Below are 27,208 nucleotides of genomic sequence, written 5' to 3'. Positions count from 1 at the left end.
CCTGTCAGGTGGATGGACTATCTTGGCAAAGGAGAAATGCTCACTAACAGGGATGTAAACAAATTTGTGCACAACATTTGAGAGAAATAAGCTTTTTGTTCATGTAACATTTCTGGGATCTACTATTTCAGCTCATGAAACATGAGACCAACTCTTTACATGTTGAGTATGTATTTTTGTTCAGTATAAATTGCGCTGTAAATTGGGCTGCTTTTGTGTATCCCGTATATTGCGTGCAGTGGAGGGAAAGTGAACAGACACATGCCACAGTCCTAGGCTACTAAAATGTTGCAGTCTGGCTTCTGTTTTTAAAGAATATCCCAAAAACTAAACCTGATACAAAAATGATACGCAAAGGAGAAACATGTAGTCCTAATACAGCAATAGGCATTAGCATGTAAATCATGTTAAGTTCAAATGTTACAACAACAGAAAGTTTACAATGGATATTACAAGTTTAGAGATCCACTAGGTGTCTCCTTGACACAAACATTCCTGTTCCACCTGAACCCCATCTGTTGGAGGAGGGTAGTATGGTTGAGAGGAGGGGTGTTGGGTTCACTACCTTACAAGAGTGGCCCCAGCTCTTTCCCATACCTCCAGAGCACCCTAGAACACCGTAATAGACATTAGAGGGACAGATGAGATCGTGCACTCATTGGAGAAAACAGGAAATGACACAACACAGTAACAGTCTACTCTAGGAGAAGAGAGAGGAAGGTAACAGCTGCACTGGTACCCAACACTCTAAACCCCAATCTATTATTCAACAGAGGTATAATAAGATAAATTTACCTTTTTGTCACTCGCTGTAAGTATGATGAAACTCAGCGACACGAGAGGGCTGGATCTGCAATAGTAATAAAGATTTTTTTTTGCAATCGGAAGGGGGAAAAAGGCAGGGTCCTTGATTAAACATCGACTTACAATCTTCTGTGTCTCTTGCCTTCTGTGTGATCAATAATTCATAGGAGGTAAAAGTGACTGTAAGAATTACCAGACACATACGTGTATGTGTTTTAGATTAAATGTGTTAATTGTTTTTATTTGTTTTTGCTGAATGTGGTGGAATGTAATCTTTGTGCGGTCTACCTATCTCCACAGAGTGGTGAGGAGGAGTCTTCAGTGTCTAGAAGAGAATTCACCAGTCATTTTCTGCATTCAGGGTTCATTCAAAAATCTTTTTTTAAGCTCTGTTTTATTATTGACAGTTACAGCTGATTGTACATCGACTTTCTTTCCTTAAATATAAGTCATCTGATTTATTTTCTTCAGCTTCTAACTTTTTGCCGCCAACTCCTGATATCAGAGCATAAAAACTACAATTAGTCTCCTGAATTTACCCAGCTAGCCCTCTAGGCCTGAGCTCATTTTCCCTGGTTTTCCCTGGCTAAACTAGCTGGCTAGCTGAACAATGCTAGTTTTCGTCCTCATTGCCAAACTTCATTAATACTGTGCCTTCAAATGCAAAACTCCTTTGCTAGTTAAACAATCATGTAACTAAGACATTTGCTGTATAGAAACTTTAACATTTGGTATCGTTTTGTTGTTTTGTTGATTAGTCATGACTGGTTTGATGTATTTTCACATTTACATTTTAGCCATTTAGCAGACACTCTTAGCCAGAGCGACTTACAGTTAGTGCATTCATCATAAGATAGCTAGGTGGGAAAACAACATATCACAGGCATATTAAGTACACTTTTCCTCTATAAAGTAGCTATCAGCAAAGTCAGAGCTAAAAAGGTGGACTGGGGTTTGAGGTCAGGAGGGGGATTATTTAAGATACTCTTTGAAGAGGTAGAGTTTCAAATGCTTCCGGAAGATGGGCAGGGACTCTGATGTCCCCTAGCTTCAGGGGGTAGCCGGTTCCACCATTGGGGTGCCAGGACAGAGAAGAGCTTGAACTGGGCTCAGTGGGAGCTGCCCTCCCATTGGGGTTGGAGGGCCAAGAGACCAGAGGTGGCGAAGGATATCATTGCTACTTAACGTGGATCCAAGTTCAGTTTTGAGATCCACTGGCGTCATTGACATAGGGTTAACTGGTCATTTCTGACTGGTCTTGGAACTGTGACAACAGGCAGCCTCTAAACCAACATGGCTCAATGGGATATGTGGTGATTTTGCCAACACAGCCAGACATGTACACAGTCTTGTCATTTTTTCAACTGACTATCGTATTTGTTGAATAAATCAAACTTTATTAATATAATGTGTAATCCATGAATGTCACAAGTTAATTGACAGGAAAATGAAAAAAACGTACCACTCTATAGAGTTGGTGTCACAACTGCTCATTCAACGCTTTTTCCGCAGTAATTTCAATGGCATGATGAATTTACTCAAGAATCAGATTTTAACAAGTCAAATTCTACACACTGGTTGAGAGCAATACCAAAATGTTCTTGATTTTGCATTCATTTCTAATGAAGGCCCTTCAAATATCATTAAGAAGAAGCCTACAATTTCATCGGAAACTAATATTGGCATGCCATGGTGCCTTTCTGTGTAGAACTCAACATCCAATCAATGCCTACTGATTGTGTCAATGACAATTAATACACAATGACAATATCAATGTCAATTTGCACAGATGTGGAAGGCAGCATCATGAGATTTGAATAATAATGGAGGTATCTCCAAGCCATTAAACTAACCATGGACGTTCTCTTGATTCTCATACGACTGACAGCTTGTTATGGACAAAGTGACGAGTGGGATTGGACTGTTGGCTCCTGACCACTTTGCTGGATAATCTAAATGTACAGCTATTGAGAAGCACAGGACAGATGTATTATTTAGTCATCCATTTGCCACTTAGGGGTATAGATCATCTGCAGCACGGTTTCCTGTTGCGCCAGCCTGAGAACTACCAGCCAAATGCATTTTTGATGAAGGTGTATAAATGGCCTGATGATGATGAAACTCCCTAAAACCTGGTTCATAGTGATGAGGGAGGCCGCTCCCTAAAGCCTGGTTCATAGTGATGAGGGAGGACACTCCTTAAAGCCTGGTTCATAGGGATGAGGGAGGACGCTCCCTAAAGCCTGGTTCATAGTGATGAGGGAGGACGCTCCCCAAAGCCTGGTTCATAGTGATGAGGGAGGACGCTCCCTAAAGCCTGGTTCATAGTGATGAGGGAGGACGCTCCCTAAAGCCTGGTTCATAGTGATGAGGGAGGACACTCCTTAAAGCCTGGTTCATAGTGATGAGGGAGGACACTCCCTAAAGCCTGGTTCATAGTGATGAGGGAGGACACTCCTTAAAGCCTGGTTCATAGTGATGAGGGAGGACACTCCCTAAAGCCTGGTTCATAGTGATGAGGGAGGACGCTCCCTAAAGCCTGGTTCATAGTGATGAGGGAGGACACTCCTTAAAGCCTGGTTCATAGTGATGAGGGAGGACGCTCCCTAAAGCCTGGTTCATAGTGATGAGGGAGGACGCTCCCTAAAGCCTGGTTCATAGTGATGAGGGAGGACACTCCTTAAAGCCTGGTTCATAGTGATGAGGGAGGACGCTCCCTAAAGCCTGGTTCATAGTGATGAGGGAGGCCGCTCCCTAAAGCCTGGTTCATAGTGATGAGGGAGGACGCTCCCTAAAGCCTGGTTCATAGTGATGAGGGAGGACGCTCCCTAAAGCCTGGTTCATAGTGATGAGGGAGGACACTCCTTAAAACCTGGTTCATAGTGATGAGGGAGGCCGCTCCCTAAAGCCTGGTTCATAGTGATGAGGGAGGACGCTCCCTAAAGCCTGGTTCATAGTGATGAGGGAGGACACTCCTTAAAGCCTGGTTCATAGTGATGAGGGAGGACGCTCCCTAAAGCCTGGTTCATAGTGATGAGGGAGGACGCTCCCTAAAGCCTGGTTCATAGTGATGAGGGAGGACACTCCTTAAAGCCTGGTTCATAGTGATGAGGGAGGACGCTCCCTAAAGCCTGGTTCATAGTGATGAGGGAGGACGCTCCCTAAAGCCTGATTCATAGTGATGAGGGAGGACGCTCCCTAAAGCCTGATTCATAGTGATGAGGGAGGACGCTCCGTAAAGCCTGATTCATAGTGATGAGGGAGGACGCTCCCTAAAGCCTGGTTCATAGTGATGAGGGAGGACACTCCCTAAAGCCTGGTTCATAGTGATGAGGGAGGACGCTCCCTAAAGCCTGGTTCATAGTGATGAGGGAGGACGCTCCCTAAAGCCTGGTTCATAGTGATGAGGGAGGACACTCCTTAAAGCCTGGTTCATAGTGATGAGGGAGGACGCTCCCTAAAGCCTGGTTCATAGTGATGAGGGAGGACACTCCTTAAAGCCCGGTTCATAGTGATGAGGGAGGCCGCTCCATAAAGCCTGGTTCATAGTGAGGAGGGAGGATGCTCCCTAGATCCTGCTTCACAGTGAGGAGGGAGGATGCTCCCTAAATCCTGCTTCATAGTGAGGAGGGAGGATGCACCCTTAATCCTGCTTCATAGTGAGGAGGGAGGACACTCCATAAATCCTGCTTCATAGTGAGGAGGGAGGATGCCCCCTTAATCCTGCTTCATAGTGAGGAGGGAGGATGCCCCCTTAATCCTGCTTCATAGTGAGGAGGGAGGATGCTCCCTAAATCCTGGTTCATAGTGATGAGGGAGGACGCTCCATAAATCCTGGTTCATAGTGATGAGGGAGGACGCTCCATAAAGCCTTGTTCATAATGCACTCCCCTCTCCCAATAGCCTGGAATAATGATCAATATGTTGCTCCCAGAATAGGCCATTTCCAAACCACACAAGGCTAACTCCCTATAGCCTTGAATAGTCATCATTATGTTGCTCCCAGGGTTGGTCTACTCAAACCACACAGAGCCCAGGCCTTATTAAGAAGGGTCACCCAGGGGAGAATATCATAAAGGCCAACTGAATGGTGCATGTACGATGTCATCCACATCACTTATGCTCTATTCTGCTGTCTCTCCATTCGGCTGTTGAGAAAGAACACAAAGTGGAGTAATATGTCTACATTAACACCTGAAAAGTTCCATCCCCATTGAACACATTCAAGGTGAATAAAGTTGGTATATAGTTTCACCTCTAGATATGATTAATGCCAAAGAAAGTTCCTGAAAGATACCCCCTTCAGAACCTACAGTATTTTTCAAGCCCTGGCATATCCTATTTCTCCGATTTCATTGCTCCCCGATGACGTTCATCTGTCAGATATTTGTACATTTTAATAGCATATGTCAAAAACACATCCCTGGAGAGGACCTCGCAGGGCTGAAGCACAATAGCCGTCCTAGACACTGGCTGCCTACCCTTAACATCCTTTCTGACAGCCTGGCTTATTCTCTACTTTGCTCTGATGTCAAGCCCTATTTCTAGATGCCCCCTGCCTCATAGATACTGGATTTTTCAGACATCTCCTTATTGACACCTATGGATTGTTGTTATGTGGGTCAGCGTGACTTTAAGACCACCAGAGGAGTTATGAAACTAAATATAGTAGAACAGAAAAAAGCAGATAATACTGGTTTTGTGCTTTATAATGTTTTTCCTCTTAACAACGGAAGTGATATCAGGGGTAATATGCTGAGACTGACAAAATAATGGTGTATTTATGTTGATGGTGTATTTTGTTCCTTTAAAGACTCTGATTGAATTGTTTTTAGCACACAAGAGGATGACGGCAATGGTGTAGATAGAGGGGATTTAGTTTCCGTTTTACAAATTCCAACAACAGCTTCCACTTATCTCTCAGAGCAAGATGTCCTCCGTGCCTGAAAATAAGTAAAGCTGCACCATCCATGCTTGAAGTTAATTCTCTCCCCATTTTGCTAAATTCGCACAGCTACAGAGAGGATTTAGAAGTATTTTTGAAAGGCTTCCCTTGAGATGTTTTTTTCTCTCTCCCTCATCTGATGTATCTGTAGTCCATAGCAGGCAGCAGCTTTGAGCTTGTTTTTTTCATGCCACTGTCATTAACCCAAAACCTCACACATGCCTCACACCACTAAAGGACATACCTCACACAAATAAAGGACATGACACAATAAGGACACACCTCATACTAATAAAGGACATACCTCACACTAATAAAGGACATACCTCACACTAATAAAGGACATTCATCAAACTAAGAAAGGACGTGCCATATTGAAACTGGAGCACATGGATAAGAAGTGAACATGTCGGTCTCTCTTCTTGTTCGGGTGGCATTTGGCGGTCGACGTCACCGGCCTTCTAGCCATCGCCAATCCACTTTTCATTTTCCATTTGTTTTGTCTTTGTTTTACACCTGGTTTCATTTCCCCAATTACGTGTTCATTATTTAACCCTCTGTTTTCCCCATGGTTTTTGTGCGTGATTGTTTTATTGTAAGTTCGGTCTGATGTTTGTGGGCTTGGTATTACTTCATGTATTTGGACATTTTGAGTAAAGTTCCAAATATATACCCAGATCCTTACAGAACATCTGGCCATAAGATGCATTTTAACCCATTACACTTGTGGGAATTGGCCTATGTGAACAGGGCTAAATATAAATGTTTATACAGAAGTAATATGAAATGCATAACCATGGTAGCTGTTAAAAGGAAACGTTTGGAGATTATGGGAAAAGTACTAGACTAAAGTTGCAAACTAAACAGTTCATCTGACAAAAGACAGAATCCAAACAATACACTGTTGATTTTTGATTGTTGACTTTTTGCTACATTTGTTGATAACGAAATACATCTGAAAATACTCATGATATATTCAGAAACATGATAAGAATGTTCATGGAAAAGTTGGGGTAGGTGCAACATAAGACAAAACAATGACGAGGGTTTGAGTGAGAGGTCTAACTAGTGTCTTCAAGTGGACACACACCTCTCCAAACGGTGCACAGTTCCCAAGTAATTTCAATGCACTTACTGTTGTTGTTTTTGCATTCCAGAAACGGTCCATTACAAATCATAATCTGGTCAGTTGGGCATAATTTGTTAATTTATTACAGCGTTTCGGCTTTCACAAGGCAGTTCAGAGACGCAGACCGTGATTTTGGTGTGCATTCAGATACGTGTTCCAATACAACAAACATAGTCTCCTTATGATCAGCACAACCGAGAGTATGATGCCAAGTCATCTTGTAACTACAACAAACATAGTCTCCTTATGATCAGCACAACCAAGAGTATGATGCCAAGTCATCTTCAACATAGTGATCATAATTGTTGACACCATATATTACATGAATTTCAAAAGTCTCCCAATTAGTAGGAGGGATGGCTGTCAGTCTAAACCCATGCTGCTTTGTAAAGCGGAGACCTTGAGCTCTGATGTGATGGACAGCATGTGACTGTACAGCCACCAAATTCCAATTTAGCCACTTTTCAGTGTGCGAATTTCATCCTCATCGGAGAGCTGGTGAGCCAACCATACAGACAGTGCGGCAGCCACATCCCATCATATTGGTCTCAGGGTATGCAGCAAGGTGTGTGGTCCACTTGCAAAACAAGATTTCACCCCATTGAAACCCTGCATGCAGAGTTCTGTAAGATTCGTTTACATGTACAGAGGAAAACTACAAACAATGCATGCATAAAAACAAAAAAAAGAGCAATTCAGTTTTGGAAACATGTAAAATACAGTGACCCTCTCTCATATCATTACCAAGCCATGCAAAGCCAAGAGCTGAGCAAAGAAAAGAGTCCCCTCATCCAGCTGGTCCTGGGGCTGAGTTCACAAACCTGTTCTACTAACACACTGAAGCCTCAGGACCAGAACATCAAATGAATCAGAATAAACAATTAACAACACAATTAAAACAAAATGACATTGCTGATTAGGAAACACAGGCACAAGCACAAAGTAAAATGTAGTGCTATCTGGCCCGAAATCGACAGAACACCATGGCAAACTATTTGACCATGGTTACTGATCAAAACCTTAGAAAAACCTTGACAAAGTACAGGCTCAGTGAGCACAGCCTTGCCATTGAGAAAGGTAGACACAGGAAAACCTGGCTCCCTGTAGAGGAAAGACTGTGCAACCACTGCACCACAGCAGAACCTGAGACCGAGCTGCATTTCCTGACAAAATGTAAAAAATATAAAACAATGATAAAGAGTGTCATTTCCCCAAATTTGAAACCCTTATTCAAGGTTTCAAAGACCTCCCTGATGAGAATAGGCTACCCATCCTGTTGGGGGAGGACACAGAGAGCTTTGGGTTGTTAGCGCATTACATTGCTGCCTGCCACAAGGTGAGGGACAGTGTCTGACAGACCAATCAATCTGCACATATCCTCTACTGTATGCTTATTGTTGCTGTTTAATGTATGGTTATTTTGACCCTTGGTTACAGCCTGAAGCGAACCACAAGTAACAAAACACACGGGTAAAACACATACCTGGAGTAAACCAGCCTGAAGCGAACCACACGTAACAAAACACACGGGTAAAACACATACCTGGAGTAAACCAGCCTGAAGCGAACCACACGTAACAAACAAACAATTCCACACACAGACATGGCGGGAACAGAGGGTAATATACATATAGTCAGATGAGGGAATGTGAACCAGGTGTGCGGAAAACCAAGATAAAACAAATGGAAAATGAAAGGTGGAGCGGCGATGGCTAGAAGACCGGTGACGTCGACCGCCGAACACCGCCCTAACAAGGAGAGGGAGCGACGTTGGCAGAAGTCATGACAGAGCGAGAGGGAGAGAAGGCGGAGACAGAGCGCAGAGAGAGAGAAAGAGAGAGAGAGAGAGAGAGAGAGAGAGAGAGAGAGAGAGAGAGAGAGAGGTAGAGAGGGAGAGAGAGAGAGAGAGAGAGAGAGAGAGAGAGAGAGAGAGAGAGAGCGAGAGAGAGAGAGGAGAAAGAAAGAGAGAGAGAGAGAGACAAAAGAGAGAGAGCGGATTAGAAGAGAAGGCGGAGTTAGAGAGAGCGGCGAGAGAAAGAAAGAGAGAGAGAGTGTGAGAGAGAGATAAAGAAAGGAAGAGAGAGAGAGAGAGAGAAAAAGAAGGAAAGAGAGGAAAAACTCCCTAGAAAGGCCAAAACCTAGGAAGAAACCTAGAGAGGAACCAGGCTATGAAGGGTGGCCAGTCCTCTTCTGGCTGTGCCGGGTGGAGATTATAACAGAACATGGCCAAGATGTTCAAATGTTCATAAATGACCAGCATGGTCAAATAATAATAATCACAGTAGTTGTCGAGGGTGCAGCAAGTCAGCACCTCAGGTGCTGAACAGGCTCAGGTCCTCAGAGAGAGAGAAAGAAAGAGAGAATTAGAGAGAGCATACTTAAATTCACACAGGACAAAAGATAAGACAGGAGAAGTACTCCAAATATATCAAACTGACCCTAGCCCCCCGACCCATAAACTACTGCAGCATAAATATTGCAGGCTGAGACAGGAGGGGTCAGGAGACACTGTGGCCGCATCCGATGATATCCCCGGACAGGGCCAAACAGGAAGGATATAACCCCACCCACTTTGCCAAAGCACAGCCCCCACACCACTAGAGGGATATCTTCAACCACCAACTTACCATCCTGAGACAAGGACGAGTATAGCCCACAAAGATCTCCACCACGGCACAACCCAAGGGGGGGGGAAGCCAACCCAGACAGTAAAATCACATCAGTGACTCAACCCACTCAAGTGACACATCCCTCCTAGGGACGGCATATGCATGATATGCATTATGCATAGCTCACAAGGCATCATTAATGTGCATATAATGAAGCAGGTATTCAACAGAAGGTGTTACCGATTTTGTTACTGTAACTACTGTATGTGGTACTTCCTGAAAGTGATAAAATATCTGTGTTCTTATTCGCTTGTTTCGTATTTTTTGCTCTATAGACCAATTCATTATGAGAAAAGACTTGCGATCTTATGAGATGTTTAAATAAATACATAATGAACATCCCTTTTGGGGGGTTTTGGTTGGTTATAATGCTTTTAAATTATCATATGTCTCTCCCAAGGCCTAATTAAAATTAGAAGACTGCTCTGCTATTCTGTTTCAGCCCAATATCAGTGTATAAGCGTCAGTTTTCTAGGAAACTGGTTCCAAAACATTGGTTTGTGAACACCATTGATTCTTCTCTGGTACGTTATTTTCTCAGTATAATTCATGGATGAAACATGGCTGCTCCTGTTTCCATATCTCCAGTAATTCTCATTATCTACAGTACAGCTTGGTGGCTCTATTTGTATTCTCACATATGCTAGGCTTATAACATTCCACAGCCATTTTCCCTGGAACTGTCACTGTTTAGCAACTGATGAAGAACTTATTTTCAGATGCTTTTGTATTTTTTATCAGCTAATAGACTACAGTGATGGAGCTGGAGCAGAATGAAATAGGCCTAGGTGTGTGTGTGTGTGTGTGTGTGTGTGTGTGTGTGTGTGTGTGTGTGTGTGTGTGTGTGTGTGTCAGCGCGCGTGCGTGCTTACGTACGTATGTTTGTGTGCCCAGCTACGTGCATGAACGTTTGTGTCTTCTTCTCAAATGGACAACATGGCAGTGAGAGGAGGAGAGATACATAATTGACAGTGCTGTCATGTGCATCATCTAGGATAGTGCTTCCTGTCAGCATGGGTAAAGATTACAGACACACTGAGGTTGAAGGGAGACACTGAACAGGTCTACTGTGCAATCTCAATGAAGTCAAACGATGCCATCTTGTTTCAGCAAACTTGCATTTTTCTTTTATACAACATTTAAAAGTGAATAGTATTGAGGACTTATTTTTTATGTTATTTTGGGCTGTCAAGCTGTTTATGAATATTGCATCTGTCACACATGTAACCTGAGAAAATGTTTGCTGAGAACTTTTGGGTCCAACTTTAGGGTGTACTTCTCTAAAACCCTCATGCCCTCATATTTCAACATTTTAGGGAAGTTTTCCCAGGCACAGAATAAGCCTAGGCCTGGACACAGATTTAGCCTAGTCCTGGATACAGATTAAGCCTAGTCCTGGATACAGATTAAGCCTAGTTCTGGACACAGATCAAGCCTAGTCCTGGACACAGATTAAGTTTAGTCCTGGACACAGATTAAACCTGATTGGGTTGATTGGGTTAAACCATCATAAAAACTCTGCATCCCTGCACAGCCTGGCAAGAGTGGCCAAAAGGGTGTTTAGCATCCCCAGTGGATCTGCAAGTGTGGAAAATAAATGCTCTGCTACTGGCCTGCTCTCCAGGCACCATCGCATGAGCCTGAAGCCACATACTCTGACCAAACTGTGTTTCTGAAACGAATACAAAGGCACTGTAGACTGAGCCTAATAAGGCATTTTTCATTTCATTTGTATTTCATTTTGTGTCAGTCATAGCCTATACGTGCAATTTATAAACTAAAATAATTTAATACGACGAAATGTTGTTTAAATGCTGAGTGCTTAATGTCCCTGCCTCCCTACCAGCCTAGTGTGTCGCACTCGCAAATGATTCACAATCTATTTATTTCTAGGCTATAGCCTTGAAATAATTGAAATAATATAGCCTAAATAATTCATTTTCTTTCCTTCTTAGGCTCCCTGTCTGGCTCTTGACCTATTTAGAGTGTTGACATGCTGTTTAATATGACATGTAGCCTATTTGAAATGTTGTGCGCGTCTTACCTTTTCATGTTTATTCAAATACTTTTCATTCAAACCATATGGTTTGGTATCAATACTTCAAAACCAAACGGAAGGTCCAGGTAGTCACACAAATTGATTGGTGTGGTTCAATGGTGATTTTATTAATGAATGGATCGAATTTGGAGGGCAGTTTTTTTCCTGTGAGAGGAGAGCGCTTTTTAGTGGTTGGAAAGGAATTGAAGCGTCGGAGCAGTGCGCAACCTCAATGAGCGATGCACATACTCTGATAGGGATGTCCCAAGGATCGCAGATAGCACTAACCTTTTTGACAGTTGGATTTTACATTTCAATGTTGAATTCAAAACAGTTAGGTATTAATAAACACTTTAGATGAATGGGAAACGGCCATACTATCTGTTGCTCATGGCTATCTATTATCACATTGACGTCTATTTAAAAATGTCATCCAATGTAGCTATTTAATGGGTTTCTTTTACAATTGGGTCAACCAGCGCTGAAGAACCGCAAAAGTGTTTGGCGGAAGCAGAAGCTCATGGCGGATTTATTTCTCAATCTCTCTTCTGGTTGAATCTCTATTTAGTATCAGACCTCTGCTAGAATGTTTATCAAACAAAGGCTGGGGAGGCTGAGAGCCGAAGTTCCCAAAAGACACAACCCAAGATTATAGCAATGATTTTACAAACAACTTGTTCATGATCCTGAAGGGCACGATCGTCTCCTTATTTTTTTCTTTGAAAGTTTATCCTGTCAATAAAACTCAAATTGAAATAAGTTTTGTGGGGGGGTTAGATTGAGAATTTCAGAATGACAAATGTGACCCAATTTCTAATCACTTTGAAGTAAGTGCTCACTGCTTATAGCCTGTTGGGAATTGAGTCTGATGATGAAAAATACTTATTCTGCCCATCCATATTGCATTTTATGATTATGGCACCCACAATTGATACACCCACAATTATTTTTAACATTTTATTTTGAAGGAACCAACCACTATCATTAAACTACTATCAATCATCGATATGAGACCCAAGACACTCCAGCTGCAGTTTAGTATCCATTTGCCGTTTAGTATCCATTTTTATCATTATATCACCAGCAGTTATAAGATATATTGCTTACTCATTCAATTAATCTCAAATGTGGGCTTTCCTAATGGCAATGACATAATCCATTACTATGGCTCAATAACATGTCATAATATCGTTTTAACAGATTAGTACTATTGGTCGAAGGCAGAAAGCTCCTGTACATTTCTAAATATTTGAAATGTTTTTTAATTGTACATGTTTTTTTATAGCATTTTTAATAAAGTTTTGTTTTTCATAACTTCTTAAATGTTTCTGAGTTAAAATATCTGGTGGTCTTGACCCACGGAGTTGCTGGACTAATGGCAAGTTAGTTAGCTTGACCTGGCTAGCTAGCTAGCTGGCTACGATGCATCAATAACCTACTGCACCAGGAGGCTTCTAAAAAAGCTTTTCCTTTCACCTGCCCCAATCTCTGGAAGGATGTGGAGGTGTGAGAGGACACAGAGGTCTGAGGGGGTGTAGCTTGCCTCGTAGGGAGACTGTACCAGACTATGGCCGTTGTTTGGTGGTCTTTCTGGCACTTAGCTTAGTCTACCTACAGCCTCTGAAGCATCACCCAGGTGGGTGCCTCAGTTTCAACAGTTCATGATTCAGCCCACCTCTGGAAGATGAGGGAGTGGCGAGGTCCCGATGAAGAGCTCTGGGCCTGTCCGTCTGACTGATGCTTCTCACTCCCTGTACAGTCGATGGCCTCCACTACTACTACCTTGCTGAACTGCCTCAATACTATCAGCTATTACTAGCAACACTATCAGCTGTCACTATCAACACCATCAGCTATCACTATTGACACTATCAGCTGTCACTATCAACACTATCAGCAGTCACTATCAACACCATCAGCTATCACTATTGACACTATCAACAATATCAGTTATCTATATTGACACTATCAGCTATCTCTATCAACACTATCAGTGTTCAACACCATCAGCTATCATTTGAAAATCTTGGCCATGTTCTGTTATAATCTCCACCCGGCACAGCCAGAAGAGGACTGGCCACCCCACATGTGCTCTCTCTAATTCTCTCTTTCTCTCTTTTTTTCTCTCTCTCGGAGGACCTGAGCCCTAGGACCATGCCCCAGGACTACCTGACATGATGACTCCTTGCTGTCCCCAGTCCACCTGGCTGTGCTGCTGCTCCAGTTTCAACTGTTCTGCCTTATTATTATTCGACCATGCTGGTCATTTATGAACATTTGAACATCTTGGCCATGTTCTGTTATAATCTCCACCCGGCACAGCCAGAAGAGGACTGGCCACCCCACATAGCCTGGTTCCTCTCTAGGTTTCTTCCTAGGTTTTGGCCTTTCTAGGGAGTTTTTCCTAGCCACCGTGCTTCTACACCTGCATTGCTTGCTGTTTGGGGTTTTAGGCTGGGTTTCTGTACAGCACTTTGAGATATCAGCTGATGTACGAAGGGCTATATAAATACATTTACACTATCCTTTCTCCCTTTCGTTACTATTCATTATCATTATCAACACCATCAGCCTTGGAGACCATCGCCAACTCAAAACCTGCCACCGCCAGAACCCACATTTTTTGTTTGTTTGTTTCTGTTTTGTTTTTAAAATGTCTGATATTCTCTTTGTAATGAAACAAATAATTCTTATTATTATTACTCTCTTATTAACAATGTATCATCATTGTATCATTATTTTCCAAGCTTCCTTCATTAGCAGCTGCAATCAGAGTGGAGTAACACCCCATTAATGACAACACTACATTAGGCGTTTCTTTTAATTTGATTTTCACTTGCTCCTTCCTTAGCAAAAGATATCAGAGAAAGACCCCGACCAAGGTCATGAATATGTCTCCACCTCCTTCACCAGATAAAGGTAGTGAAGGAAATGGAAGGAATTTGTGAGGTTAGCATGTGCTTCAGAAATGAACAGTGGAAATATCTAACATCAAAGAGTGAATGTAAATAGGAAATATGACATTGTCATTGTGCACACATTAATTGAATACCACAGAAAGCAATCACATATATATTATTTATTTGCCCTCAGTATTTTATTAATTATTCAAGCTCAAATATCCAAGGTGCCTTTGCTGAAACATCTATAGGCATACATCTGCATACCAAAGCTTTACATTATTATCATGATCTTATGTACGTCAATAGGCTTCTTGACACACAGCCCAGCTTAGCAGTTTATTCTGCTCCAATGTACTTTTGTCTGGATGCAAAAACACATCCACGCAAGTAAAAAAAATTCAAACCAGTTGTACTGGACATAGTTTGGATATTTCATACTTGCAATGAAAATTACTAGCATTCCTTTTTGCGTTGCTTTCATTTGAGGAGTCCGACAAATATTCACACTGTCACCATTAGAGCTAGCTTTACAGCATGAGCTGTTTACGTAGAAAGCCGTTGCATTCAGTAATTCTGTGCGTAAGGAGTGCATAACTGTTGGCAGGGAAGTCAGACGCAGGAGAGCAGAACAGGGAAATAACCGGAGCAGTTTAATTATCAAAACCAACGGCATCCAGAATAACAAATATGGGTACAAAACCCGTCGCGCACCAGTCACAATGTGCACAAGCACTTACAACAAACAATTTCACACACAGACATGGGGGGAACAGAGGGTTAAATACATGACAAGTAATGAGGGAAATGTGAACCAGGTGTGTGGGAAAACAAGACAAAACAAATGGAAAATGAAAGGTGGATCTGCAATGGCTAGAAGACCGGTGACGTCGACCGCCGAACGCCACCCGAACGCCACCCGAACAAGGAGAGGAACCGACTTCGGCGGAAGTCGTGACACTGTGAGACAAACTTTGCTTTAGATGTCATGGTAGGTAGGGTACGTGTACTTACAAGAAGACCTTCCTTTAATCCATTCAACATTTATAAACTGTACATCACTTGAACAAAATAAAGTAGCAATCCTTTGATTAAATCTATGCAGCTCCAGCAACCAGATGCAATCGCACACAGGAAATTACTCTTACCTATTCTTTAATATGAGCAGCGAACCACCAGTGTTAATTTCATCAACAAAAATAGGGACTGAAATATTCATCAAGTACCTATTTTTCAGTGGCAATTGACAAGACTTTAACTGACTAAAATTATTTTTTGTTTCAGTTCACTAAAATGAGATGAGATGAAACAATCTCTCTGACAAACAACTGACAACTAAGTGAATGGACAAGAGTTTTTGAAGAGATTGAATGCTTTTCAGTGATAAGCTCAATGAATATAAGCAGCACAGATGCGCAGCAAAGTTATTTTGAGCAGTGAGAAGGAGTGGCAAACACCTGGCAAACACAACCTACTTCAGCTGGTGAGCTGCCACTGGGCACACACTAGTTGAATAATTTAAATAAAATTACGTTGAACCAACATGGAATTGAAGTTGAATTGATGTCTGTGCCCAGTGAGTCTAGCTTCGCCATAGCTAACCAGTCACCACCAGCCTTCTAGTTATCTACCCTTTGCCTGGTTAAGAAACACAAGCTATAATAAGAAGTTAAAAACAATAGCAGTAGTTTAACAGTAAAACAATCTAGCTATGTTTTTCTCTCCCTTGAGTATGGCAAAGTAGTCCATCTGTGAATTTGTAGTAACGCTCAACCCTCCCACTTTCCCCAATGCATTTTATAGCCAGGTTCTGTAGCCAAGTCTCCCTCTTTTCCTCAGAGAAAACAGCCTAAAAGATTACCGTTCAAAAGATATGACCCAAAATAATACTGGCACTACGTTTTTGAACTTCTATCGTGCATTGGAGGGCCGAATTTTACATTCATAAAGCATGTCGTGGCTAGCGGACATGCGGTGCATTCGGCAGGACGCAACGTTTTGGAATGTTCAGATAGAAATATGCTCTCTAGAAGAAAGAAGCCTGATTTTTCTCTCTCTCTCTCTCTGTCTCTGTCTCTCTCTCTCTCTCTCTCTCTGTCTCTGTCTCTGTCTCTGTCTCTGTCTCTCTCTCCTTGTGTTTGTCTGGCTGTTTTGTAAGTAATGTGTAATATCTATGTAGGCTGAATTTTACATGGCCAGTTATTTCTTATATGTTTGTCATATTTTTGCTTTTGCAAAGAGAATAAATAGGATGCTATGCAAAAAAATATGTTGGCAGGACAAGGCAATGTATGTTAGTGAACATGGAAGTCAGTGATTTATGTTTACTAAAGGTTAATGAGGCAATACAAATGTGACGTGACTAAAATGAAAGTGCATTTAGTCGACAGAAATTGACAAAAAAAATATTCAAACAACAAAAATATAACTATGACCTAATGATATTTTAGTGAAATTGACTAAGACTCGACTAAATGTAAAATAAAATGTCAGGCCATCATAATACCGTGGAAAAGGGCTTCAGATGTACACATAGTTTCACTCTACAACCCTGTTGCATGTCTGTCTGGTATCCATCTTCTATATTACACCTACAGATCATCACAAAGCTGTGAAAGCAACATTTGTTAAGGTCAAGGTTGATAAAGAAATAGAGGCATATGGGGCCACGACCAAATGAGGGCCACTTGACTTGGTTTATCGCTTCAGGCATTTACGTCATTAAAAAAAAGTTTCAATACAAAACCCTCAGACAGACACTTCCTGGTATGTGCATTGTTGTTGGTCCTTCATATGTTCGTCTCTCGGTATAACACCAATAGCAGTGTCAATGCCAATGCTCGACTGTACCCAATCTATTTCATGAATCTGCCAAATTCCCATCACAACACTGACACTGTCCCGACCCACACCACCCAAGACAGCCATTGGCAAAAACTTGCCTAGCAAGTGCAACTCCACCATGTTTCAGCCAGAGGAGGCTGTTGTGAGGAGCTATAGGAGGATGAGCTCATTGTAAAGAATGGAGTAAATGGAACGGTATCAAACTCATCAAACATATGGAAACCACATTCCGTTAATTCCATTCACGCCATTACAATAAGCCCATCCTCCTTTAGCGTCTCCCACCAGCCTCCTCTGATTTCAGCCTAATTCTCAGTATAATTCTGCACGTTATGTTCCCAGATATAGACTATCAATTACTCTCCAGCTTTATATCCCCTCACAAAAATCCCCCCTGCATCAAAGGAGATGATGACTGATGGTGGGAGACTTTTTAATGGCCCCAAAGAGAAACCTCATCGTAAAAGCTTAAAGCATATGACATAATTCAAACAGCAGACTTCTTATCGGCTTTATCAGGGACATCAGCTTAGAAGATTTTTACTGGCGATTACTTAATGCCTTAGAGATGAGAATGTTACGCAAGAAATATCATAATCTCAAGCGCAAAGCGTTGGAACGTCACAACAAGATGTCGTCTGCCTACCAAATGGCACTCTAATCCCTTCATAGTTCAGTACTTTAGTGCACAATATAGGGAATTTAGGAAAGCAACCATAGTGGTAGTGTGGCCTTTCATCCCTCAATATCAGTTAGCGCGACCATCTTTCTAAATTGCAGCAGCCGTCCTGTACGTCTGGTTTAGGCGTGTCTGTTGACTATAAGTAGATGACAAATTAATGCACGCATCTGGAGCAACACAACACTGAGGACACTGTCTGTCACGTTAGAATGCAGTATGAAGTTTGCTTCATGAATAAATGGTGAGAAGGCTGGCTACAATATGAGACCATCGAAAGGGGAATTTGTGGCAGTAGATGTATTGCATTGAGTTGTCGCCTTCTGGCCCCAACATAGCTGTGATGGGATATTTAGAGGTTTGAAGGAACTAGTGTGGCATATGCAGTGCATTTGGAAAGTATTCAGACCCCTTCCCTTTTCCCACATTATGTTACGTTAAAGCCTTATTCTAAAATGGATTATATCAACAATCTACACACAATAACCTATAATGATGAAGCGAAAACAGATTTACATAAGTATTCAGACCCCTTCCCTTTTCCCACATTATGTTACGTTAAAGCCTTATTCTAAAATGGATTATATCAACAATCTACACACAATAACCTATAATGATAAAGCGAAAACAGATTTACATAAGTATTCAGACCCTTTGCGATCAGACTCGAAATTGAGCTCAGGTGCATCCTGTTTCCGTTGATCATCCTTGAGGTGTTTCTACAACTTGATTGGAGTACACCAATCAATTGATTGAACATGATTTGGAAAGTCACACACCTATCTATTTAAGGTCCCATAGTTGACAGTGCATGTCAGAGCAAAAACCAAGCCACGAGGTCGAAGGAATTGTTCGTAGAGCTCCAAGACAGGATTGTGTTAATGCACAGACCTGGGGAAGGGTTATGAAGATCTTTAGCTGCATTGAACGTCTCCAAGAATACAGTGGCCTCCATCATTCTTATATGGAAGAAGTTTGGACCCACTAAGACTCTTCCTAGAGTTGGCCGCCTGGCCAAACTGAGCAATCGTGGGAGAAGGGCCTTGGTCAGGTAGGTGACCAAGAACCCGATGGTTCCAGAGTTCCTCTGTGTAGATGGGAGAACATTCCAGAAGGACAAGTATCTCTGTTGCACTCCACCTATTAGGCCGTTATGGTAGAGTGGCCAGACAAAGCCACTCCTTAATAAAAGGCACATGACAGCCCGCTTGGATTTTGCCAGTACGCACCTAAATGACTCTCAGACCATGAGAAACAAGATTCTCTGGTCTGATGAAATCAAGATTGAACCCTTTGGCCTGAATGCCAAGCTTCACATCTGGAGGAAACCTGGCACCATCCCTACTGTGAAGCATGGTGGTGGCAGCATCATAATGTGGGGATGTTTATCAGCGGCAGGTACTGGGAGACTAGTCAGTATCGAGGGAATGATGAACGGAGCAAAGTACAGAGAGATCCTGCTCCAGAGACCTCAGGACCTCAGACTGGGGTGAAGGTTCACCTTCCAACAGGACAACAACACTAAGCACACAGCCAAGACAATGCAGGAGTGGCTTCGGGACAAGTCTTTTAATGTCCTTAAGTGGCCCAGCCAGACCCCGGTCTTGAACCCAATCAATCATCTCTGGAGAGACCTGAAAATAACTGTGCAGCTTCGCTTCCCATCCAACCTGACAGAGCTTGAGAGGATCTGCAGAGAGGAACGGGAGAAACCCCCAAAATACAGGTGTGCCAAGCTTGTAGCATCGTACCCAAGAAGACTCAAGGCTGTAATCACTCCCAAAGGTATCTCAACAAAGTATTGAATAAAGGGTCTGACTCCTATGTAAATGTGATATTTCCGTTATTTCATTTTTTTAATACATTTGTAAAAACATAAAAAATCTATTTTTGTTTCGTCATTATGGGGTATTGTGTGTAGATTTATGGGGGGGGGGGGTTAATCCATTTTAGAATAAGGCTGTAATGTAACAAAGTAAGGCCAGTATTTCATAGCTAGTATTGTTATGAAATGTTGAACTGAAACCATTATATAATGTGTTAACAATCTAGTTGTCTTAATTATAGTTCTAACAGCTTATTGTTGTTTACCTTCCTTAAATTAATTTAACCAACAACAACAAAAAATCCTAATTGTATTGCTAATAACATCCTCAAGTCAAGCTGCAGAACATCATCAAGATTACCTCATTAACAATTACACGGGACCAACATCACCACCATCTGAAAGCTGAGTCTATCCACTAGGGAGAGAAATAGATAGACCAGGAAGTGGTTGAGCAGTGATCCAGGTCAAGGCGTCTGTGTTTGGGCACATCGAGGCCAGACCGTCTGCCTGTCTGAGCCACACTCTGGTCTCAACAGCCGCAGCTGAATATATTAGCCTAATGAAATAGCACAACGTTCTCTGGCACAAGCTGTAAATTCACCCGCAGGGCTATATGGTGATGAAGTAGCTTAGCGCCCGCTGAACGAGGGGCACGTAAAAGTTGGATCAGAGCATGTAATCAACATCGTACATCCAGCCTTACACTCCTAGGACACGGGCCTTCAGTTACGTTGTAGAGGCATTCTGTTTCTGCCTTCTCAACATAAGCTGAAAGATAATGACGACTGCACTTATGTACCAAGCCAGATTCACTTATTATTAACCATTTTACTAATGGCAGGAGATACCCCAAGGCCCTTAGGTGAAATGGGGAGAACATCATGTTAAGTGCTCTAATACGGGTGCAATTTTGCCATGTGAAGAAACCAGTGGAAGAATGGATCATAGTCGACTTCCGTCATTGAAATGTGCCTTTACAGTTTGTCGGTAGTACAGGGATGTTAAAGCACCAGATCAGGAAAAAGCCACTGCATCTGAGTCACAGAAAATGCTTCGTAATATATAATTGTCAGTACCAAATGTTTCTGTTGGTGCCTAGAGTGTGTGGGTGGTGCATTGTTGTTATATGTCGCCAGTTCAGGAAAAAGCCACTGTATCTAAACCATATACAATGCAATGTGCAATACCTCAGTAAATTCCATTGTAAAAGGAACTCATTATTCAATCATTCCGACCTTGATCCCTTTGTCCACATTTTACAGAGTGTATTTGTTGCGCCAAAGTGGGTGTTGTTTCCTCTTCTGTGACCAAAAAGTCCATATTTTCCTTGCTTCTTCTCCCTCCTGGCCACTAAGGTAGACTCTTAGAGAGAGAGAGAGATATATATAGAGAGAAAGAGACAGAGACAGAGAAATAGAGAGGGGGGGGGGGGAACGAGGAGACTGCTTTTGAATGTCATAGTTGATTCAATCTGCTTTCTTCCAGAGCCTTCCATAGGTACCCTGCATACAACTAATTTCTTTTGGAGGCTAATCTTCCAAGTGACCAGCACAGCAACAACACATTGAACCAACTAAACTAAGCTCAGACTATGGCAGCATAGCAGCTGCAATCTCTTATAAAACACCTAGCCTTGGTGTCAAAGCATCGAAACAAGTGTCTTTATTAAGTCATCTGCTGAGACTGTTCCACACGGTCGTGGTGGTAATGCTAGCTAAGGCTTTAATTAAAGGATAGCCACAAAGAAGAGGAATGGTTAGGGATCAATAGCTGAACAGTTTAATGTGGTTAACACAATGTTCCTTAGTACTGGTTAATTGGCTTAATGGAAGTCTGAATTAGAGAAGCACATCATGTAATTAAGAGCTTATCAGGAAGGAAGAATAGCTTGATCAGGCCTCTTAAATTCCAGCCTGTACATAATAGGCCTATTGTAGTGTATGATTATTCAGTTTGATATATGGATAATTAAGATGTAATTGAATGGATCGGCATGTAATATATATTCGTGAGGTGCTGAAGCTGTGACCTCAGAAGAAGAAGGATTATAGACCTATGAGAAGGTCAGAGACATTTCAGTGAACAATGGAATCAGTTTTATGATGCAACTGTCCTGCCTGGTCATGTGACACTCCAATCAGGACCTAAGATGGCCGTTTTGAACCGTGATGGAGGAGAGATGCCCATCAACAATGTCTTAGCGGGTTGGTTTTATTCCACTGGAGATCCCTGGTTTTGGTTGTGGGATTTCTCTTATTCAGTAGGGAGCTTTTCCTTTCCTTCACCAGTCTAGCATCAGCCCGGCGTCAGCATCGCTTTGTGCACATGTTCCTAATGATCTCCCAGAGGATGTAGCCAGTCATACTACTCATGATAAAACATATCAAGCTTCCTCTCTCTTCTCCTACATCTCTCCTCCTCTCACACCTTATATATAACAGTGTATCCTCTCTCCTCTCCTCCTCTTTCCTCCTATTTTCTTACAGACATCCTCTCCTTTATTTTGTGCATTGTTAAGGTCTACTCATTTGGTTGTTTTTGAACCATATTTGAACCACTATTCTCTGTACTTCCTGAGAAATGCATTTCCTGTGACCATGTGTTTTTTTTACTAACCATGTACAAATCACAAATAGTGAAATTATAGTTTTTAATAGCTGTGCAACTTCAGATTTTTTGAAGTGGAATGGAGTGGAGTGGCTCTATTATTTTGATGTATTTGTGTATCTTTTTTTTTTTTTTTTAATTTTTACCCCTTTTTCTCCCCAATTTTTTTGTGGTATCCAATTGTTGTAGTAGCTACTATCTTGTCTCATCGCTACAACTCCCGTATGGGCTCGGGAGAAACGAAGGTTGAAAGTCATGCGTCCTCCGATACACAACGCAACCAGCCGCACTGCTTCTTAACACAGCGCGCATCCAACCCGGAAGCCAGCAGCACCAATGTGTCGGAGGAAACACCGTGCACCTGGCAACCTTGGTTAGCGCGCACTGCACCCGGCCCACCACAGGAGTCGCTGGTGCGCGATGAGACAAGGACATCCCTACCGACCAAGCCCTCCCTAACCCGGACGACGCTAGGCCAATTGTGCGTTGCAACGTAAAAGAAGGGGTTGGGGTGGGGGGCACACAATGCAAATAGTCCGGGTGGCCATTTGATTACCTGTTCAGGAGTCTTATGGCTTGGGGGTAAAAACAGTTGAGGAGCCTTTTTGTCCTAGACTTGGCACTCCGGTACCGCTTGCCATGCGGTAGTAGAGAGAACAGTCTATGACTGGGGTGGCTGGGGTCTTTGACCATTTTTTGGGCCTTCCTCTGACACCGCCTGGTGTAGAGGTCCTGGATGGCAGGCAGCTTAGCCCCAGTGATGTACTGGGCCGTACGCACCACAATCTGTAGTGCCTTGCGGTCAGAGGCCGAGCAGTTGCCGTACCAGGCAGTGATGCAACCATGCTCTCGATGTTGCAGCTGTAGAACCTTTTGAGGATCTCAGAACCCATGCCAAATCTTTTTAGATTCCTGAGGGGGAATAGACTGTCATGCCCTCTTCACGACTGTCTTGGTGTGTTTGGACCATTCTAGTTTATTGTTGATGTGGACACTAAGGAACTTGAAGCTCTCAAACTGCTCCACTACAGCCCAGTCGATGAGAATGGGGACATGCTCGGTCCTCCTTTTCCTTTAGTCCATAATGATCTCCTTTGTCTTGGTTACGTTGAGGGATAGGTTTTTATTCTGGCACCACCCGGCCAGGACTCTGACTTCCTCCCCATAGGCTGTCTCATTGTTGTCGGTGATCAGGCCTACCACTGTTGTGTCGTCTGCAAACTTAATGATGCTGTTGGAGTCGTGCCTGGCCATGCAGTCGTGGGTGACAGGAAGTACAGGATGGGACTGAGCACACACCTGGGGAGCTCCAGCGTTAAGGATCAGCGAGGCAGATGTGTTGCTGCCTACCCTCACCACCTGGGGTCGGCACTTTAGGAAGTCCAGTATCCAGTTGCAGAGGGAGGTGTTTAGTCCCAGGATCATTAGCTTAGTGATGAGCTTTGAGAGTACTATGGTGTTGAACGCTGAGCTGTTGTCAATGAATAGCCTTCTCAAGTAAGTGTTCCTTTTGTCCAGGTGGGAAAGGATAGTGTGGAGTGCAATAGAGACTGCATCATCTGTGGATCTGTTTGGGCGGTACGCAAATTGGAGTGGGTCTAGGGTTTTTGTTGATAATGGTGTTGATGTGAGCCATTACCAACCTTTCAAAGCACTTCATGGGTACAAACGTGAGTGCTATGGGTCTGTAGTCGTTTAGGCAGGTTGCGTTTGCGTTCTTGGGCACAGGGACTATGGTGGTCTGCTTGAAACATGTTGGTATTACAGACTTAATCAGGGACATGTTGAAAATGTCAGTGAAGACACCTGCCAGTTGGTCAGCACATGCCCGGAGAACGCGTCCTGGTAATCCGTCTGGCCCCGCAGCCTTGTGTATGTTGACCTGTTTAATGGTCTTACTCACGTCGGCTACGGAAAGCGTGATCCCACAGTCGCCTGAAACAGCTGATGCTCTCATGCATGCCTCAGTGTTGCTTGTCTCGAAGCGAGCATAGAAGTGATTTAGCTCGTCTGGTAGGCTCATGTCACTGGGCAGCTCGCAGCTGTGCTTCCCTCTGTAGTCTGTAATGGTTTGCAAGCCCTACCACATAAGACTTTCGTCGGAGCCGGTGTAGTATGATTCAATCTTAGACCTGTATTGACGCTTTGCCTGTTTGATGGTTCGTCGCAGGGCATAGCGGGATTTCTTGTAAACCTCCAGGTTAGAGTCCCGCACCTTGAAAGCGGCAGCTTTACCTTTTATGATCAACAGTGTATCCTCTCTCCTCTCCTCCTCTTTCCTCCTATTTTCTTACAGACATCCTCTCCTTTATTTTGTGCATTGTTAAGGTCTACTCATTTGGTTGTTTTTGAACATTCCATTTCTTCTCTCGTCTCTTTCTCTCTCATCTGTCCATTCTCCTCTCATCTCTCTCCTCCTCTTTCCTCTCCTCCTGTCTTTTTAAGTGCTACCGATTCGGTTGTTTTTGAACCATCTGTACTTCCTGAGAAATGCATTTCCTGTGACCATGTGTTTTTTTTACTAACCTAGTCCATGTACAAATCACAAATAGTGAAATTATAGTTTTTAATAGCTGTGCAACTTCAGATTTTTTGAAGTGGAATGGAGTGGCTCTATTATTTTGATGTACTTGTGTATCTTGAGTGGCCATGGGCCTTGACTGTTTTGCTGACATGTATTTTGAAGATGAGAGTGAATGTGAAGGAGAAAAAGAAAGAGGAGTTGCTCCTTTATTGAATGAAGCCATGGGCAGTGTCGTGTCGTCGACTATCATTAAATGTGAAGACTGTATATTATCAAATCAATTCTCTGGGTGTAATTTAATTACGCAATTACACTAATCATGTCACTTTAATTAACTAGGAAGTCGGGGCACCACGGAAACATGTTGTTTATAGAGTGTACATTTCCTGAATATAACTCTTCAGATATTTTCATATCTTATCAAAACAGTTGCTAATTCAGTTTATTACCTCATCAGTCTCATTACTGAACGTCGCAAACCCTTGGATACTGCACGAACCCTAGCCTAGATCATGAATCAGCGATATACAAATTGGTTTAATTATTTATTTACCTACTAACTAATCAATCACAGAATTACATAAACACACACAATTGGGTATGTTAGTAAATAAATGGGGTACTAACATGACACAAGGAAAAGACCCTAGCGGACGAAACCGATATGATGGCTTGGTAGACAAAGGAAAGGGATGGGGACCGCTCAGGAGTGGGAAACTCATAGAGGATTACTACACTCATAGAAATTGCTAATCCTTTGAACATGAACAACCGCATTTACGTATTTATGAGTCTCTGCCTTTGTTGTGCCTCTCTGCGATTGTCGGTCCGTCTGCTAGATAGTCGGTCGACAGAGCACCTCTGGTTTGTCCAGCAGAGATCCAAGTTGTAGGTAGTTAGAATGGATACTTCAGGGTACTATTCAGAAATTGTCTTAGATCGAATGCGTTTACCAGACTAAAGTATTTAAACAGCTGCAGTCTGAATAGTTTATCATGGGGGTGTGGCCACTGACTAGCTAAAACGTTATACCTAAACAAGTATCTCGTTTAGAAGGTCAACATCACATTACATCTTCTCACAAATAGTTTCATATTCAATCATATATTTTACACAACATTCAGGTAGAAAACTAATAACTGAGGAATGTACCCTTCCAGAGATAGCATTATCTTGTCCTGCTGCCTTTCCTGATGTCACAAAATCAAATCAAAATGTATTTGTCACGTGCGTTGAATACAACAATATACCTTACAGTGAAATGCTTACAGTCTCTAACCAATACTGCAAAAAAGGTATTAGGTGAACAATAGGTAGGTAAAGACATAAAACAACAGTAAAAAGACAGGCTATATACAGTAGCGAGAATATAAAAGTAGCGAAGCTACATACAGACACCGGTTAGTCAGGCTGATTGAGGTAGTATGTATGTACATGTAGCTATGGTTAAAGTGACTATGCATATATGATGAACAGAGAATAGCAGTAGCATAAAAGAGGGGTTGGTGGATGGAACACAATGCAGATAGCTCAGTTAGCCACTGTGCTGTAGCACTGGTTGGTTGACCCAATTGAGGTAGTATGTACATGAATGTATAGTTAAAGTGACTATGCATATATGATAAGGAGAGAGTAGCAGCAACGTAAAAGAAGGGGTTGGGGTGGGGGGGCACACAATGCAAATAGTCCGGGTGGCCATTTGATTACCTGTTCAGGAGTCTTATGGCTTGGGGGTAAAAACAGTTGAGAAGCCTTTTTGTCCTAGACTTGGCACTCCGGTACCGCTTGCCATGCGGTAGTAGAGAGAACAGTCTATGACTTGGGTGACTGGGGTCTTTGACCATTTTTTTGGGCCTTCCTCTGACACCACCTGGTATAGAGGTCCTGGATGGCAGGCAGCTTAGCCCCAGTGATGTACTGGACCGTACGCACCACCCTCTGTAGTACCTTGCGGTCAGAGGCCGAGCAGTTGCCGTACCAGGCAGTGATGCAATTGACGCTTTGCCTGTTTGATGGTTCGTCGCAGGGCATAGCGGGATTTCTTGTAAACCTCCGGGTTAGAGTCCCGCACCTTGAAAGCGGCAGCTTTACCTTTTAGCTCAGTGCAAATGTTGCCTGTAATCCATGGCTTCTGGTTGGGGTATGTATGTACAGTCACCGTGGGGACGACGTCCTCGATGCACTTGTTGATAAAGCCAGTGACTGATGTGGTGTACTCCTCAATGCCATCGGAAGAATCCC

At 42.7% G+C, this 27,208-nt stretch overlaps 1 long non-coding RNA gene across 1 annotated transcript in view; it reads left to right on the top strand.

Annotated features, from left to right (window-relative positions):
- Positions 1-14,278, top strand: part of LOC149979867 (uncharacterized) — a 33,779-nt gene extending 19,501 nt beyond the window's left edge. Inside the window, exon 2 of the long non-coding RNA XR_016484698.1 lies at positions 13,722-14,278. This is a non-coding gene — a long non-coding RNA (uncharacterized LOC149979867). The remainder of the gene's footprint in view (positions 1-13,721) is intronic.
- Positions 14,279-27,208: the final 12,930 nt, after the last annotated feature.

This window comes from Oncorhynchus mykiss, chromosome 11 (genome assembly GCF_057628025.1).
Source record: "Oncorhynchus mykiss isolate SJ-2025 chromosome 11, ASM5762802v1, whole genome shotgun sequence".
Classification (NCBI taxonomy): domain Eukaryota; kingdom Metazoa; phylum Chordata; class Actinopteri; order Salmoniformes; family Salmonidae; genus Oncorhynchus; species Oncorhynchus mykiss.
This window is presented reverse-complemented; position numbering and strand designations above follow the sequence as displayed.